Genomic DNA, 16,426 nt, shown 5'->3' on the forward strand with positions numbered 1-16,426 from the left:
CTCAGTAAACTCCTCATCAGGACCATAACTTCTGTTTGATTTATAGTGTATCTTTTAGAAAGATATCCAATCTTGACTTAAATTGTGGACTTTCTCCCAACTTTGCTTTCAATCCAACCAGCCTTCTCTATTTGTATGTATAAACCTACATCAAACAAAAGTGTTCTACGCTTGATCCCTTTCTCTCCCACTGGGTATTCTGAAGCTAGCTGTCCGCATGATGCCATACCTCCAGAATTTTCCCTTTTCTGCTTCACACATCAGTCTGGATTTGAACTTTGAAGTGGGGAAACACCAAAAATCTAAGTTACCTGAAGTCATAATGGCAACAGTGACACTCTGAGAACTTGAGTGCTAGAGGGAAAAGACTGTGTCTGAGATAATCAGATAAAATTGCAAGATGGGGTAGGGAAAATTAAAGTTATAATCGATGGAGGGGAGAGAGATAAACTTTGTTTTTTTGGGGGGGTTGTCACCAAACAATTTCAGGCCCTTTATGTTGTGTATCTTTAATTTATGAACTGCACCAAGTGTGTAGGGATGTCAGAAACATTTAAAATGTGTGGGATGTGGTAAAAAAGGTAAAACAATCTCCTTGGAAGAGGTTTTACTTGTGAGTAAATGGCTAATCATCCACTATACCCACAAAAAGCCTGATCTGATACCCAGAGAAACCAGTGGAGGGGGCAGCCTTTTCATTGACTTGAGTGGGTGTTGACTCAAGCCCAAAAGGAGCAAAATCCAAACTAGAGGCAGCGTCCCTTGACACTAATTCTGTGGCAGAAACCCTTTTAATTCTGTGGGAATATGTATCAAGTTAATTGGTTTTGTATTTCTGTCGGAGTGGATCAGAGATTCTGCCTTCTGAACAATACTCGTGCTTCTAGGGCTTGAACCCCAGCCCCAAGAGCTATGTGATTACTTCAGAATCTCAGCTTGCATTACACACAAAAAAATAAATCTAACCCTTCTTGTTGTGGTGAGAAGTTTGAAAGAGTTACCCGACTATAACTGATGCAATAATGTCGACCTCCGTCTGCAGACAGGTTTCAGAGTGGTAGCCGTGTTAGTCTGTATCAGCAGAAACAACGAGGCGTCCTTGTGGCACCATAGAGACTAACAAATTTATTTGGGCATAAGCTTTCGTGGGCTAGAGAGACTGCAGCAATATCCCTGAGAGCTGTGAACATCCCCATTGAACAGTACGGAGGTTTAAGTCCAAAATTCCACTGCTCTGGGGGGGGACGTCTAGCACGCCTGCACACACACACACACACACACATTAGCGTAGCCACCTGGTGACTACATTGTACCATTTAAATGTACAGGCTTCATTAGTTCTTGCCATTGAAGGGAGGTTTCTGCATACTATACTCACCCAACTAGTACGCAGAACCCTCCCTCCAATGGCATGGACTAATGAAGCCTGCACATTTAAATTATAAAATGTAATGAAGGTGTGAAAATATTAGCAGGTGGTCACCTTAATGCATATCCAAACAGAGGACTGTATGTGTAGCAGGAGGAAAGTGTAGCAGGTCCAGCTCCCACAAACAAGCAGATAAACCCCAGCCATTGGGGTGAGTACACAGGGCCTTCCTCCCCAGCCATCCTGCCGAGGACTATGGGGCACTTTTGGGCTTGAAGAAGGGGCCTAATGCTACTACACCTGTCTTCTTGGGGCTATGGTGGGTACAGGGCCATGGAGTGAAGCCACTAGGACATTGTACTTCGGTGTGCTTAGGCCCCAGTTTGCCTCAATCCAGCTCTGTGTACTTTGCAGTCTGTACCGGACAGAGCACTGACTGGTACCCACGACTCATTGGCTTGGCCCCTGACTGCCATGTTCTCCCTCTAAGACACATATGTTGTATGAGCTGGGATGGTCCTGATGAACTAGGAGACCTGTTGTTCATGGCTTTGCCTCAGTGAAAGCAGCACAGGAAGAGGAAGCAATAGCCAGGTCTGGCAGGGCAGAAAAAACAAAATATTGGGCACCTGGCTGCAGCAAAATGGCAGATTCTAAGGCGAAAAATGGAATTCTGTGACAGTTGGGCAAAACAGACAAAAACATTCTAACTCTTGTTAGAATATAGTTTGACAAAAACATTTCCATAGAGCTCTACAATGGGTTGCTATTATCATAGTTGATGCTGATTGTACATTATCTGACAGAACAATTAATTTAATGTAGCTATCTGACTGTAAAATATCCTTCATTGCAACAGTATACTTTTGTTGTAATGCTTATCAGTCCTTAGGTTTGTCCCATGTTCTACGGCTCACACTTTCATATTTTCCTTTAAATACAGTAGAGAGACCTTTTTTTTTTTACCAACGTTCAGACTTCAATGGTGAATTAATTACTGCCATTTTCTTTAAGGCCCTGACCTTGTAGAAATGTGTGCACATGCTCAACTTTATGCTGTGAATTTCCTAATTGAGTCAGTGAAACCAGTCAATGGGTAGAATTTTGCCATTGACTTCAGATGGGCTGGGATTTCACCCCATACCTCTGCATAAAGTTGGGCATGTGCAGTCTTTGCAAGATTGGAGCTCAGTTCTTTATTATTTTACTTTGTCATAATCATAATTTCCATTCAATAAAATAGCATGGACTATTAATTGCACTGTGGTAAATCTAGAGTAACTTTACTGAGTTCAGTAAAGACACTCCTGATTTAAATCAGGTAACAGAGAGAAGAATTTGTCTCCATATCCAGGATAAGAAAACATAGTTCTTCTGCCTCTTATTTTTGAATGTCCACTTTTCATTCAAAGTGATGCATGTCATTTAGCCTCAGCGTAATGAAAACTGCAGTTCCTTGCTGTTGAGAGATCAGGAATTGTGTAAATTCCAAATGCATTTTTGTATCTGAACTTTACAAAGTTGACAGGAATTTCTGGAACGTTTGGATTAAATTTTTGTGCTTACCTGCGAGCTTCCACCATTGCAGACCTATCTGCTGCTACATATAATAACTATGAGCCAAATGCAGTTCCAGTTCTGGGAGGCTGCTAAGATGTTTGCTATGTCATCGGATTTTTCAGGTTCCAAATTCTTAAATAGTTAAGTATATTTATCATAGTTCTGTTTTTCTACCACCACAAGGTAGAAGGTCCCAAGTCTGTTACTCAACTGCCACTATTTAACTCATTATTGTGACAAACATTTTTAGATATTTTGAGTTTGAAAGCCAGTATATGAAAGCTGATTCCACTTTTGCCTTGTGGTATAGGAATGCACAAGGTGATTTGCTTAAGTAAGAAGCAGTCCACACCTTTATCCCAAATGTTTTGTATGAGATTTAAATGTAATTTTAATTTAATTAAAGATTATTCTTTTTTCCTACTTAGCTCTGGCCAGAACTGAAAGTACTGCAGTACCACAAGAAAGGCCATAAATTCTGCAAGAGCAGCCTGACTTGACTTGGGCAGTACCAAACATTTAATGAAATAACTTGCTTTCCAGCACTGTGATTTCCCTCCCGTCCCCGAATCAGTAGGCTAGGGTAAGATTCAGACAAACATCTACAGTGAAATCTTGGTCCCATTGAAGTTGATAGGAGTATTGTCATTGACTTCAATAGGGCTGAGATTTCACCCCTATACTTTTCCCTACTTATCCAAAATGTCTTAATGGGGGTCAACATGCATGTGGACACAGGAGATCCAGTGGTTATATTGTATTTAGATTTTCAGAAAGCCTTTGACAAGGTCCCTCACCAAAGGCTCTTAAGCAAAATAAGCAGTCATGGGATAAGAGGGAAGTTTCTCTCATGGATTGGTAACTGGTTAAAAGATAGGAAACAAAGGATAGGAATAAATGGTCAGTTTTCAGAATGGAGAGAGGTAAATAGGGATGTCACCCAGGGATCTGTACTGAGCCCAGTCCTATTTAACATATTCATAAGCAATTGGAAAAAGGGGTTGTCATAACTATAAAGGGAAGGGTAACATCTGTCCTGTGTACAGTACTATAAAATCCCTCCTGGCCAGAGACTCCAAAATCCTTTTCCCTGTAAAGGGTTAAGAAGCTCAGGTAACCTCGCTGGGATCTGACCCAAAGGACCAATAAGGGGACAAGATACTTTCAAATCTTGGGGGGGGGGAAGGCTTTTGTTTGTGCTCTTTGTTTGGAAGGTCGTTCGCTCTTGGGACTGAGAGGGACCAGACATCAATCCAGGTTCTCCCCATCTTTCTAAACAAGTCTCTCCTATTTCAAACTTGTCAGTAAAAAGCCAGGCAAGGCGTCTTAGTTTTACTTTGTTTTCTCAACTTGTAAATGTACCTTTTACTAGAGTGTTTATCTTTGTTTGCTGTACTTTGAACCTCAGACTAGAGGGGAGTTCTCTGAGCTCTTTAAGTTTGATTACCCTGTAAAGTTATTTTCCATACTGATTTTACAGAGATGATTTTTACCTTTTTCTTTAATTAAAAGCCTTCTTTTTAAGAACCTGATTGATTTTTCCTTGTTTTTAGATCCAAGGTTTTTAGATGCCAAAGTGATCTGTATTCACCAGGAGTTGGTGGGAGGAAGGAGGGGAATGGTTAATTTCTCCTTGTTTTACGATCCAAGGGTTTTGGATCTGTATTCACCAGGGAATTGGTGAAAGGTTTCTCAAGGCTTCCCAGGGAAGGGAATTCGCTTGAGATGGTGGCAGGGGACCAGAGCTAAGCTGGTAGTTAAGCTTAGAAGTCTTCATGCAGGCCCCCACATTTTGTACCCTAAAGTTCAAAGTGGGGATACAGCCTTGACAGGGGTAAACAGTGAGGTGGCAAAATTTGAAGATGATACAAAACTACTCAAGATAGTTAAGTCCCAGGCAGACTGTGAAGAGCTACAAAAGGATCTCTCAAAACTAGGTGACTGGGCAACAAAATGGCAGATGAAATTTAATGTTGTTAAATGCAAAGTAATGCACATTGGAAAACATAATCTTAACAATACATGTACAATGATGGGGTCTAAGTTAGCTGTTACCAGTTAAGAAAGAGATCTTGGAATCATTGTGGATTGTTCCCTGCTGCTGCACATTGAGAGGATGATTTTAATCAAAAAAGCAAACAGAATGTTGGGAATCATCAAGAAAGGGATAGATAAGACAGAAAATATAATATTGCCTCTATATAAATCCATGGTACGCCCACACCTTGAATACTGTGTGCAGTCGCCCCATCTCAAAAAAGATATATTGGAATTGGAAAAGGTTCAGAAAAGGACAACAAAAATGATTAGGGGTATAGAACGGCTTCCGTATGAGGAGAGATTAATAAGACTGGGATTTTTCAGCTTGGAAAAGAGGTGGCTAAGGGGGGGGGGGGAGATGATAGAGGTCTATAAAATCATGAGTGGTATAGAGAAAGTAAATAAGGAAGTGTTATTTACTCCTTCTCATAATACGGGGACAAGGGGCCACCAAATGAAATTAATAGGTAGCAGGTTTAAAACAAACACAAGAAAGTATTTTTTCACACAACGCACTGTCAACCTCTGGAACTCCTTTCTAGAGGGTGTTGTGAAGGCCAGTACTATAATGGGGTTCAAAAGGGCGCTAGATAGATTCATGGAAGATAGGTCCATCAATGTCTATTAGCCAGGATGGCAGGAATGGTGTCCCTAGCCTCTGTTTGCCAGAAGCTGGGATTGGGTGACAGGGCATGGATCACTTTATGATAACCTGTCTGTTCATTCCCTTTGGGGCACCTGCCATTGGCCACTGTCAGAAGACCGGATACTGGGCTTGCTGGACCTTTGGTCTGACCCAGTATGGCCGTTCTTATGTTCTTAATAATGTTCACTCATTGCTAGGGTTCAGAGGTAGGATTCACGAGGGGAAATGATGAGTTGCAATACTCAGCACCTGACTGAGGAATTCCTAACTCTGAATTAGGTGCCCAGGCTCCCTATACAATATATGGAGAGAGTTAGGCCCCAAAAATGGGATTTACAAAAGCCAGCGTGCTAGGCACTGAGACGCTGAAGTTACCCAATAGGAAATGCCAAGGAGAGCCCTAAGTCCTGCCCCTAAAAAGGAGTCCGGTGCCTAAATCTGGACTGGAAGGAGATGCCTATCCACACTTGGATTCAGACCCACGAGCCCTCTCCTGGAGTTGGGCACCTAAACCAGGTCAGTTGTTTTCAAGAAAAATGGAGGAGGAGGGGGTGCTTACTTATTAGCTTTAACCCAGTGGTCAGGGCACTCGCACGGGTTGTGTGAGACCTGTCTTCAATTCTTTCTTCTGTCCGTTGTGGAGGGGGGATTTGAACTTGTCTCCTAACTGGTGGGCGATAGGGTGTTCTGGGATGGGTCTTGCACAGTCTAATCTATTGAAGCTGTTCCAGTGTGTAAATAATTAAATATCCATTGGAGCAGGGTCCAGAACCAGTCTCTCCCATAGCTCATTGGAGTGCCCCAACCACAGGGCTGTAAAGTCATTCTAATTCTCTTTTTGGCCCAGTAGCTGTGGATCAGTTCCAACAAAAGAGTTTGAGAGAGAATATCCAGAATATTCCACAGTTCAGTGGTTAAGGGAATTCCCCAGGGTTGGGATAAGACCCAATTCTCTACATCTGGCAGAGGGGAGAATTGAACCCATGGCAGAGCCCTACCCTCTGGGATAAAACAGAGGCAGCACCTCTGAACATGCCTACCATATCTGGCCAAACAGGTGAGAAAGATTGGGGAAATGTCTTATTTGTGAATCCAGCTGAGGCTTAGATATAAGTTAAGTGTGAAGCTGCCGGGTGGTGTCAAGACTGAGGTGGCTGTTTGAACTCTTGGCTGCCAAAGTGTAGACCTCTTGGGGAATTCAGTGGCAGAAACTTAGACTCTAAAGACGTTCAGCACCTACAGGGTTAGGCAGCAGCCAAGCAGGGGGTTTGGCACTTTAGGGTATGTCTACACTGCAATGTAAGCCCAGTGTTAATGGAACATGAGTTAACATGCCCTGGCTTAACCTAGGGATTGCATGTCTACAGTCGTTTGTAACCGCAGGTTATGAAGTGTTGAACCCTGAGTCCTAACCTGAGGCTTCAGAGTCTGCACTGTGTAGTGTGGGCCAAGTCCAGCCACCCATATCCCAGGCTTCCTAAAATGTGGCCACTCTAGACCTTTGTTCATGGTACAGTGTAGGAAAACTTGACTGTCCAGAGGACAAAGAAAGTTGGCCTGTAGAATTCTGGAATACTTTTGGCGCACTCCCAGAGTATAAGTCCAATGGAGCTGTGTCTACAGTGCAAAGTAATAAGGCTTGAACCCTGGGTCCTCGCTTGACTCAGGCTTGGACCCTCCACTCCTGTAGGATCCTGGGTACGAGCCCTAGGCTAGCAAAATTTGTCTGTAGACAGAAGTAGGCTTGAGCCTGAGTTTGTACCCCGGGTGTATATTACTGTGTAGATGTACCCTATGCCCCCCTTGTGACTTGCTCTCTGAGTTGTATTTTCCACTGCTCCTGTTCCGGATTAGTATAATTTTGCCCGTCTTAATTGTCTTGGATTCTTTCTTGTTTTGGGGGGTAGAGAGGACGGCTGAGGGGATGCAGTGATCTTCTTTCAAAATAGGGATTATATGTATCTTGTTCTCCATGTACTATTTTTGTTTGTTTTCTGAGTCAGTTTGTTCTCCTTGGCTTTGCTCAGTAGTTGCTATCAGCTACACTGATTGTCTCCATTTAAAGGTCAGCAAGGCTTTAAAGTACAGTACTCCAGTAAAATTCCTGGGGAACACCAGTTCCCTTTAAAGTACACCTTGTTGATATGGGGTTTTATATTTTAGATGTGAAGGTGAGGAGAAACCTGGTGGTCTAGATGGTGCCAACATTTTTCATTCCATATTAATTACATTGTCTGAAAGATAGGCTGTGGCCATCAGGTGACAAATACCCAATTCACAGATAAGAAATTACTGGTTTTGGCATTATGACTATGTACTGAAAACAGAAAAACTACTTACCAAAACATTTGAAATTGAGAGCCATATCCTCAGCAGGTGTAAGGTGTAGAGAGCTTTGCTGAAGTCCATTGTAAATTGATAACTGAAGTAGTTACTATTCATGCTCTTAATTTTTTATGGGTTATTTGAAAACATTCATAATACGAACATTATAAGAATTGTACAAGTCTTATATCAACTGTTCTGGAGAACTGTCTTGAGATATTTTAAAGCACTTACTTCCACCCACAGTAGAAAAAATGTTTTCTTTAAAATTTCCATTAGGATGTCTCATATGGAGATAGAAATTCACATCACATAATGCCATTCAACCCCACATAAAACCATGCATGCCTATTATAGCAGTGTGTGGGAAAATGCATATAGAACTCTCGTTAGCTGATATGTGGGTTGCACACCCAATTGTCCCTGCACCATGCTATAAGTTTCCTTGATACAACTCTCACATCACGGATAGTAAATTATCTCCACAGCTTGTGAATTCATATCTATCTCTGTTCACTGACTATTCAGCGGCTTTCCATAAGACTTTATAGTAATAGGCTGCCACTTGTGTAACAGCATTGATTGTGAAACAGAATAACATACATTGCCTTTTTTTTTTTTTGTGAAAATGTAGGGCATTGTCGGAAAGCAAATGATGCCCATTTAGTTTTTTAAATATTGATGCACCTGCAATTGTAGGGTTAAGTTGAGGCACCATTTACATATTTTGGGGTTAGCCATTGTTGAAGAACATTGGATTTGCTTTCAAAACACTTGTTTCAAAACACTTGCAGTGACCATCACCCGATGTTTCAAAGAAAGGGGGACAAAAAGCAATTCATGTAATCAATTGTGCAATGATTTACGTGAAGGAAAAAATACTCATCCTGACCCCTTTAGAAAATCATCATGTAGCCTGAAGCACAAGACTTTACCTGCTGTGAATGCAATTGTGAAGATAAATTATGAGTAACAGAGCCAATATAACCTCAGGTTAAAGTCAAATGAAGGAAATTGTGAATATAATATATTCATGAATATATGGAACCATATCCAAGTTCTAATTGTTTTTCTTCTGTTGTCACCAGTATTTAGTTAAAAAAGTCATTGGCTAGATCATATGCACTATGAATTAAATATCCTCATTAGCTGATGCATTGAATGTAAACTCACCACAAAAGTAAATCTGATGACACTAATGAAGGAATGTTTATGATTAGCAGATGTGTCCCATCTGCTTACATTTTCTTTGTCACATCTGTGGCAAACACAGGTTATTGCTAGTATGTGACTAGTTTTTCTTTTGTACTGAAATAATAAACAAAAATGTGATTCTTATGCATTCCATATGAGATTTTTTGTTTTAAACCATTCTTTTTCAAAAGTGCAAACTTCAAGAATTAGCACCAATATTGAGTTAGATATATGTGTGTAAAGCAGTAGGAAAGTCAAAAGAAAGGAGATAGGGTGTCGAAAGGAAGACAACATACATTTTTTTCTTTTTCCTCTGCTAAGGTATATTTCTAGACTGAGGCAACATTTCACAATGGGGAAGAAATGAAAATGCAAATAGATGACAGTGAATCAAAAAACAAAGTACAAGTAGCCTCGGCAACATATTTTGAAAAGTCCATATTATTATTATTATTTAGTAAATTGCCAGAAGAAATACCAGTCCTTATTGAGGGTGACGGTTGGGAGTGATGGGGGTTGGGGGGAATTTTAGAAAATAGCTAACATTTGATGCAATCTAGCCCTTTCTAAAGGCATCCTTCTGCTTTCCAGAGCTACTTTTGAGATAGAAATGTAAATTTTAACTTGCAATTAGCAGCAAGCACAAAAGGGGCTGGACTTAATCAGAGCCAAATAAATCACTACCCTCTAATCCCACCTTGTAGTCAAACAGTGATAACTCATAGAAATTTAGGGCTGGAAGTGACCTTGAGAGTTCATCTAGTCCAGTGGTTCTCAAACTTTTCCAGTCATGTCCCCCTTACCAGTAACAGAATCTGCCTGTGCCCTGTCCCCGTTACTGCATAGCCAAGGCTCCGTCAACAGTGGGCTGGAGGTGGAGCTGGGGGTAGAACTGGGGAATAGGGGAGGAGCTGGTCTGGGGGCAGAGAGGGAATGAGGTCAGCGCCAAGCAGGGGGCGGAGTGGAGCGGCATCTGGGGGCAGAGCTGGTCTTGGGGGTGGAGAGGGAGTGAGGCGGAGCTTGTCAGGGGACTGAATGGGGTTGGAGGTGGAGCTTGTCTGGGGGCGGAGCGGGGCTGGAAGTGTGGCACTCCCTCCCTGCTCCGCCCCCCCCCCCGTGGGTGTGCCCTCCTGAACATGCATCTGCAGACATGCCAAAAGACCCGCGAAAAAAACATGGAAATTGGACTTGTTTTTGGCTTAATTGGCTTGTGAGTTGCTTGTTGGCTACTTTTTTGCTTGTAGGTTGTTGCTTGTTGGTTTCTGCTCCAAAGAATGGGGGTGCTAGAGCTCTTCAAAGAAAAGGTCACCAGAATGTTTTATTGTGGACATAACGATGTATTTTCCCATCGCCTCGTTCTTGGAAATGGCTGAAATCCCACACCCCTCAAAAATAAAATTAAATAAAATCAGTATGAGGCAGACACCTGGCATGGAAAATTCTTATCCTCCTGGCAAATTACTAAATGGTGTGTGGGGGGGAATATATATGAATATATCCCGGTGCAGTACACCAGTAGAAGAAGCAGCCACTAGTTAAATTTTCACAAGCATTATGTACCATTCAAGTTCTGTATTTTCAGTCCTACTCAGAACTTTTTGAAACTTTCATCCATGTAGTTGAAATTTTCCTGGATCAGTCTGGAGACATCTAAGCAAAACTGGTTCAACCATTTTATGAGTACTAGGTGAGTGGAACAACACCATTTCCCCTATTTATAAATAAAAACTTGTGCAACCTTTTTGAACAGTTTCGTAACCCAAATGGGCATAGGAGGTAGTCATAAGTGAGAAGTTCTTTTGAAAATTTTAGTAAAAAAAAAAAAAAAAAAAGTTGTTTTGATCAAATTTGATTTGTGTGCTGCACAGTTCTTTCTTTTCTGCTCATAAAGGGCTTAATCTTACAAAGTGCTGAGGACTCTTGCCTTGATCCAGCAAACTTTTCTGGATTGGGATCAGATTGCTTTCAGGATCCAAGCCCAAAATGTGCAGGTAAGGAAGGATATGCAGTGCATTGGGTGTCCGCTAACTTTGTTGCGTCCCTGAAAACATAGTGAATTTGTGTGTATGGCCAGAGTTTTTGTGTGTGGTCATTGCCTTTGTCGGTGTGCATGGTAAATTTTCATAGGTTCCGTTGACTTCAGTGGAGCCAAGGCGATGCGTGTCCGTTGAGGATTTTGCCCAGAGTATATCCATTGCATGATTTCTGATTTCTTTCTCTTGTCTGTTGTTCAAAAGACATGCAGTGGTTCCACTGTTTTAGGAACCTCTGGAGCCATGTAGAAGTGGGGAAAGCTTGGGCCTAAGTGAATAAAAAAAAAGAGTGGAAATCTTCAAATTTTCTCTCTTTAAGCCTGATACTTAATGTTATTTCAGTTCAGTTTTTGTAGTTTATTCCCTCTCTTTTTTCAACAGGTTATTCTATAAGGTCTGTGTTTCTTGCATCCCATATGTTTTTCTATTGGCATCGTTAACTGCATAGTATTCTTATTGTATAATGAAAAAAATAGCTTGTTTACATTTGGATAATAGAATAACTTGCATGTAAATTAACACAATGCTACTGTGTAGTGATTATCTTTAAAATGCAGTGGTATTTAAAATCAGTATTCAGGTGCTGTTACATTTTCTAGCATAGCTGATAGGAAATAAGTATTTCATAGGGTTTTTTGTGTTTGTGTGTGTGTGTGGGGGGGGAATTTAAGTGGATGGTTTGTTGCCTTTTCTCTCCCAATTTTAACCTGACTATCCTGCTGTTAATTCCTATTTGTGCCACTGCTGAGTGCTTTTACACCCTCTATTTCTTATTTAGTTTCTGTGTCAGACACAGAGGGGGAGAAAAGGAAATGCTTAGCAATCAGAGCAAAAGGGAAAGATCAGCAAAGCAGAGGGGATAGGCTTGGCTATCAATGAAGACTGACCTATTAAACCTTCGATCATGTTCGAGTTTCAGCAATTTATGTGGGAGAATAGAAAATAGCTAGGAAAGTGTCAGAAATAGAAAGGCCTTTGTTAGTGCGGAGGCTACAGAGCTCTACTGAAACTGAAGTGACAATGTAAAAAGGAAAAGTCACTTTCCTCATGATTGGTGAAAGTGAACCAAATAAGAACGATGAACAGGTATTTATATTATATTTATATTATATTATATTATATTATATTATATTTAATATTATATTTATAGTCCAATGTATTTTATTACCTGTATATTCTTATTCCTCACTCAATTTTATTTTATATTTCAAATAATATCAGCAGTCACATGTAATATTCTCATATTAGTTTTTTGGTTTATATTAATGCAAACTATGCTTGAGATTTTAAATGCACAAATTAAATGTGGTCAGATTACTTTCTCTGTTGAAAGTAATGCATTTTCCAGTTCTCTGTCCCCTCCAAGCCAAAGAGAGGTATAAAATAGAGCAATGTAGCGGATCAAACACTTATATTAACATTATTCAAACTTTGTGTGCTTTTTTAATATATTCATATGTACACTCAGTCACAAATTGAAATTGCATGTCTGTTTTCAGAATATGTGCAATTGTTGAAACACTGGTAGTTTTATTTTTTTCACTATGTTGAGCTCTGAATGCAAGCATCTATATAGATTTGCTGAAACGCTGCACCTCAATAGAGTATATTTAAAAATAAATGAAAAGTCACATGCACTTGGCATAACTTTCAAATACTTATAAAGTTACTTTTAAACATAATTGTTAAAGTCAGAAACTTATCCTTTGTTGAAGACTAGTGGGTGCTGTCCTTGTCTGATGGAAGTCCTGTAATTATTCACAAAAGCTAATGCATGGACAGCAGCAGTGCAGGTTTCAATATGGTACCATACCAATGTACCCAAACCTTTACCTGATTCTTACCAAGAGGAAAATCCAGTCTGTGTTTCATTTAGTGTCTATCTTCTCTACCAAGACCCTTGGCAATAGAATCATTTTTTTTTTCAGTTTTGAATGAGAGATTTATGAGATACTTGTGCATTAGGTATGCGATTCACCCTAGCTCATTTCATAGAAGCTACTAAATAATTCTCAGTAACAAAGTTTAGTCACTAACAGTTTGAGCTCTGGAGTCAGGGCCTAATCCAGTGCCCAATGAGCCAAATTTTGAGTCATTGATTCTCAAAAATCTGAGTCTGAAACAGTAAAAATAAGCCATCTTGAATAATCCACAAACAGTTTTGAAAAATTTCTTTATATATTTATTCTTCATCCATGGTTGATGTTGACGCTAATAACATTGGGGCAGTTATAATACAGTAAATTCACCCTCTGTGGTCTTTCAGCCAAGTTCTAAACTACAAAAGGATATACACCCGGCCGCAGCCCCACTCACCTTGCTTCTGGTTGGAGTTCCAGTGCAGGCCCCCTGCCAGACAGGGTCCAGGCCTCCGACCCTGTTCAGTCCTACCAGCCGCCAGCTCCACTCACTTCAGCTGCCAATCTGGGGTTCCAGCCTGTTAACAACTGATCACTCAGAAGCCGGTGTGCAGCTTAAAGTATCCAAATAGGTGTCAGACATTGGAAAACTCAGCAAGGAAAAGCAAGGGCAAGGATCACACTAAACTGATAAGATCTGTATTTTAATTTAATTTTAAATAAAGCTTCTGAAACATTTTGAAAACCTTGTTTACTTTACATATATCAGTAGTTTGGTTATATATTATAGACTTATAGAGAGACCTTCTAAAAAATGTTAAAATGTATCACTGGCACGTGAAGCCTTAAATTAGGGTGAATAAATGAAGATTCGGCACACCACTGCTGAAAGGTTGCCGACCCCTGCACTACACAGTGACCAAACAAGGAGATGAATGTCTGCTATCTCCTGCTTGAAAGGAACCTGTTTAAGACATGTCGCCTCTTTGTTACTTGCCTTAACTTCAAGGCTTTGAGAATGTAATTTCCAGTATAGATACATAACTTCTTAAATATTATCTGTATATACACATCAAAATGATTATGACGACCACTGGGCTACTGGCTGTTGGTAGAGAACTTATATGCCACCCTTTGGTGAACTAAGTAACTAACTAAGACCTAGGGGATCCCTGTAAAACTCTGTGCAGCCTCTGTGCCTTCAGCCAGTTGCCACTTGAGAGATTCCTGAGTTACAACTTCATCCTTCACTATTGTTAAAAATACAGGTTATATGAGAAATAGAAAGTCATCCAGGTTGCTACAGGAAAAATCTGTACCAGAGCGTCTCCTGCCTTCACTGTCTTATTCACAGCACAGACAGGTTGCCCAAGGACACCACCTTGCTTTCTCTTCAGAGAGTTAACAGGTGTAATCGCTAGTTATAAGGTACCACACAGTATTTCCTAGGCAAGCCAACTTTATTCTTAAGGTCAAAAGCATTACGGAGGATACTTATTAAAAACAATAAAAACCTGCACACATGCTAGTTAGCTTACCAGACCTCACCCCAAGTCTCACATGGGCTCAAGTAGGAGCATTCCTTCAACACCCTAGCCTGGGGGTTTCCTCTGTGGTCACAGATTCATCACAGCCTCTGCTCAGAAGTAGCACAGTCTTAAGGGGCCTCAGTAGGCCCAGTCCTTCCAACCCTTCCCAGAGGACTGGGGCCCAGGGGATTGCAGGGGTCCTGTCTGTTGCTGGATCAGGAAGAAGGCCCTGAGCCAGTTTAAAACCAGGGTGTGTGTGTGTCCCTGGAAAAACCAATTTGAACTAGTATATTCCGGGGCTGGCTTCAAAGGTCTGTTAATGGAGAGAGTACACTAGCATCCCCTCCCCCCACTGGAAAGGGTACATACAATGCCACAATAATACATACACAATTGAATCGTTAATACAATGTACCCCAAAGGCATTAACCCTAATTCAGTTATGTTTATCTTAATTCTATAAGTTCGGGCTATTACTTGATATTGTCAGTCTGTCATATGGGGTGGTGTGGAATTTAGCTTAAGGATCACTTTCCTCCTGATGCATCATCTTGTCCCTGCTAAACTGGCAGCAGAGAGGGTGAATGGCATATCAGAGCCAGTCCAGAATCTCACTGTCATTGGGGTGATTAAGATTATCCTGACAGTGTATTGAGGTACATCCCATTGCTCAGGTGTGAACAAGGGCCTCGAACCTGAAATATCATCAACATACCATTCTCCTGCTCTGCTCTGACCACCAGCTCATTCCGGTAAAAAGGAACCTGCTCTTCTTCCTACTGCGGTAGTGAACAATCAAAGCTGGTTCACCCCCCAAAGACTCCTAAACTCTCTAGATCAGGGGTGGGCAAACTTTGTGGTCTGAGGGCCACATCTGGGTGGGGAAATTGTATGCAGGGCCATGAATGTAGGGCTGGGGCAGGGGGTTGGAGTGCAGGGTGTGGGAGTGGGTCCGGTGTGCAGGAATGGGCTCAGGGCAAGGGGTTGGGGTGCAGAGTGCGGGAGGGGGTCAAAGCAGGGGGTTGGGGTGCGGGCTCTGGCCCAGCACTGCTTACCTTGAGCAGCTCCGGGGTGGTAGCAGCGCGCAGTGGGGCTAAGGCAGGCTCCCTGCCTGCCCTGCGCCACTCCCGGAAGTGGCCAGCATATTCAGCAGTGGCTCCTGGGGGTGTGGTGGGGTGGGGCAGGCAGTTCTGCTGCGTGCTGCCCTCACCTGCGGGTACCACCCCAGAAGCTCCCATTGGCTGCAGTTCCCCGTTCCCGGCCAATGGGAGCTGCAAGGGGAGATGCCTGCAGGCGAGGGTAGCACACAGAACCTTCTGCCCCTCCTTCCCCCAGGGGACGCAGGGATGTGGTGCTGGCCGCTTCCAGAAGTGAGCGGGGCCAGGGCAGACAGGGTGTCTGCCTTAGCCCTGCTGTGCCATCGGGCTGGCAATCCCGCGGGCCAGATTGAAAGCCCTGATGGGCCAGATCCGGCTTGTGGGCCGTAGTTTGCCCTCCCCTGCTCTAGATTTTCAGCTTGCCGTAGAAGGTGCAAGGCACCAGTAAGTTAGTTCAACACTGCAATCATCTGGTGGCCACTTCAATTGATACCTCTTGGTCCCAACCCACCCACCTGCCACTCCTCAGTGTGGTTATCAAATGAGCTACAGCTTGTGAAGTGGACAGACAGAAAGGTAGAAAGCCAGTGGCACAAAATCCGTTTTGAATCCATCTTCCAGCAGCACAAACAACTCCTGCAGGACTGCACCATTTCAGTAAAGGAGGGAAAGAAGCCTCCTACTCCTCCACAATCTGCATGGCAGAATTGCAGCCAGCAGAGCTGTTTCGCATAGTGAACTGGTGAATCAACCAAGACTGCGTAGTCCAGATGC

At 42.1% G+C, this 16,426-nt stretch overlaps 1 protein-coding gene across 9 annotated transcripts in view; it reads left to right on the forward strand.

Moving 5' to 3' along the window:
* Nucleotides 1-16,426, forward strand: part of PTPRM (protein tyrosine phosphatase receptor type M) — a 691,593-nt gene that overhangs the window by 269,300 nt on the left and 405,867 nt on the right. The window lies entirely within an intron of this gene.

This window comes from Malaclemys terrapin, chromosome 2 (assembly GCF_027887155.1).
Source record: "Malaclemys terrapin pileata isolate rMalTer1 chromosome 2, rMalTer1.hap1, whole genome shotgun sequence".
Classification (NCBI taxonomy): Eukaryota; Metazoa; Chordata; order Testudines; family Emydidae; genus Malaclemys; species Malaclemys terrapin.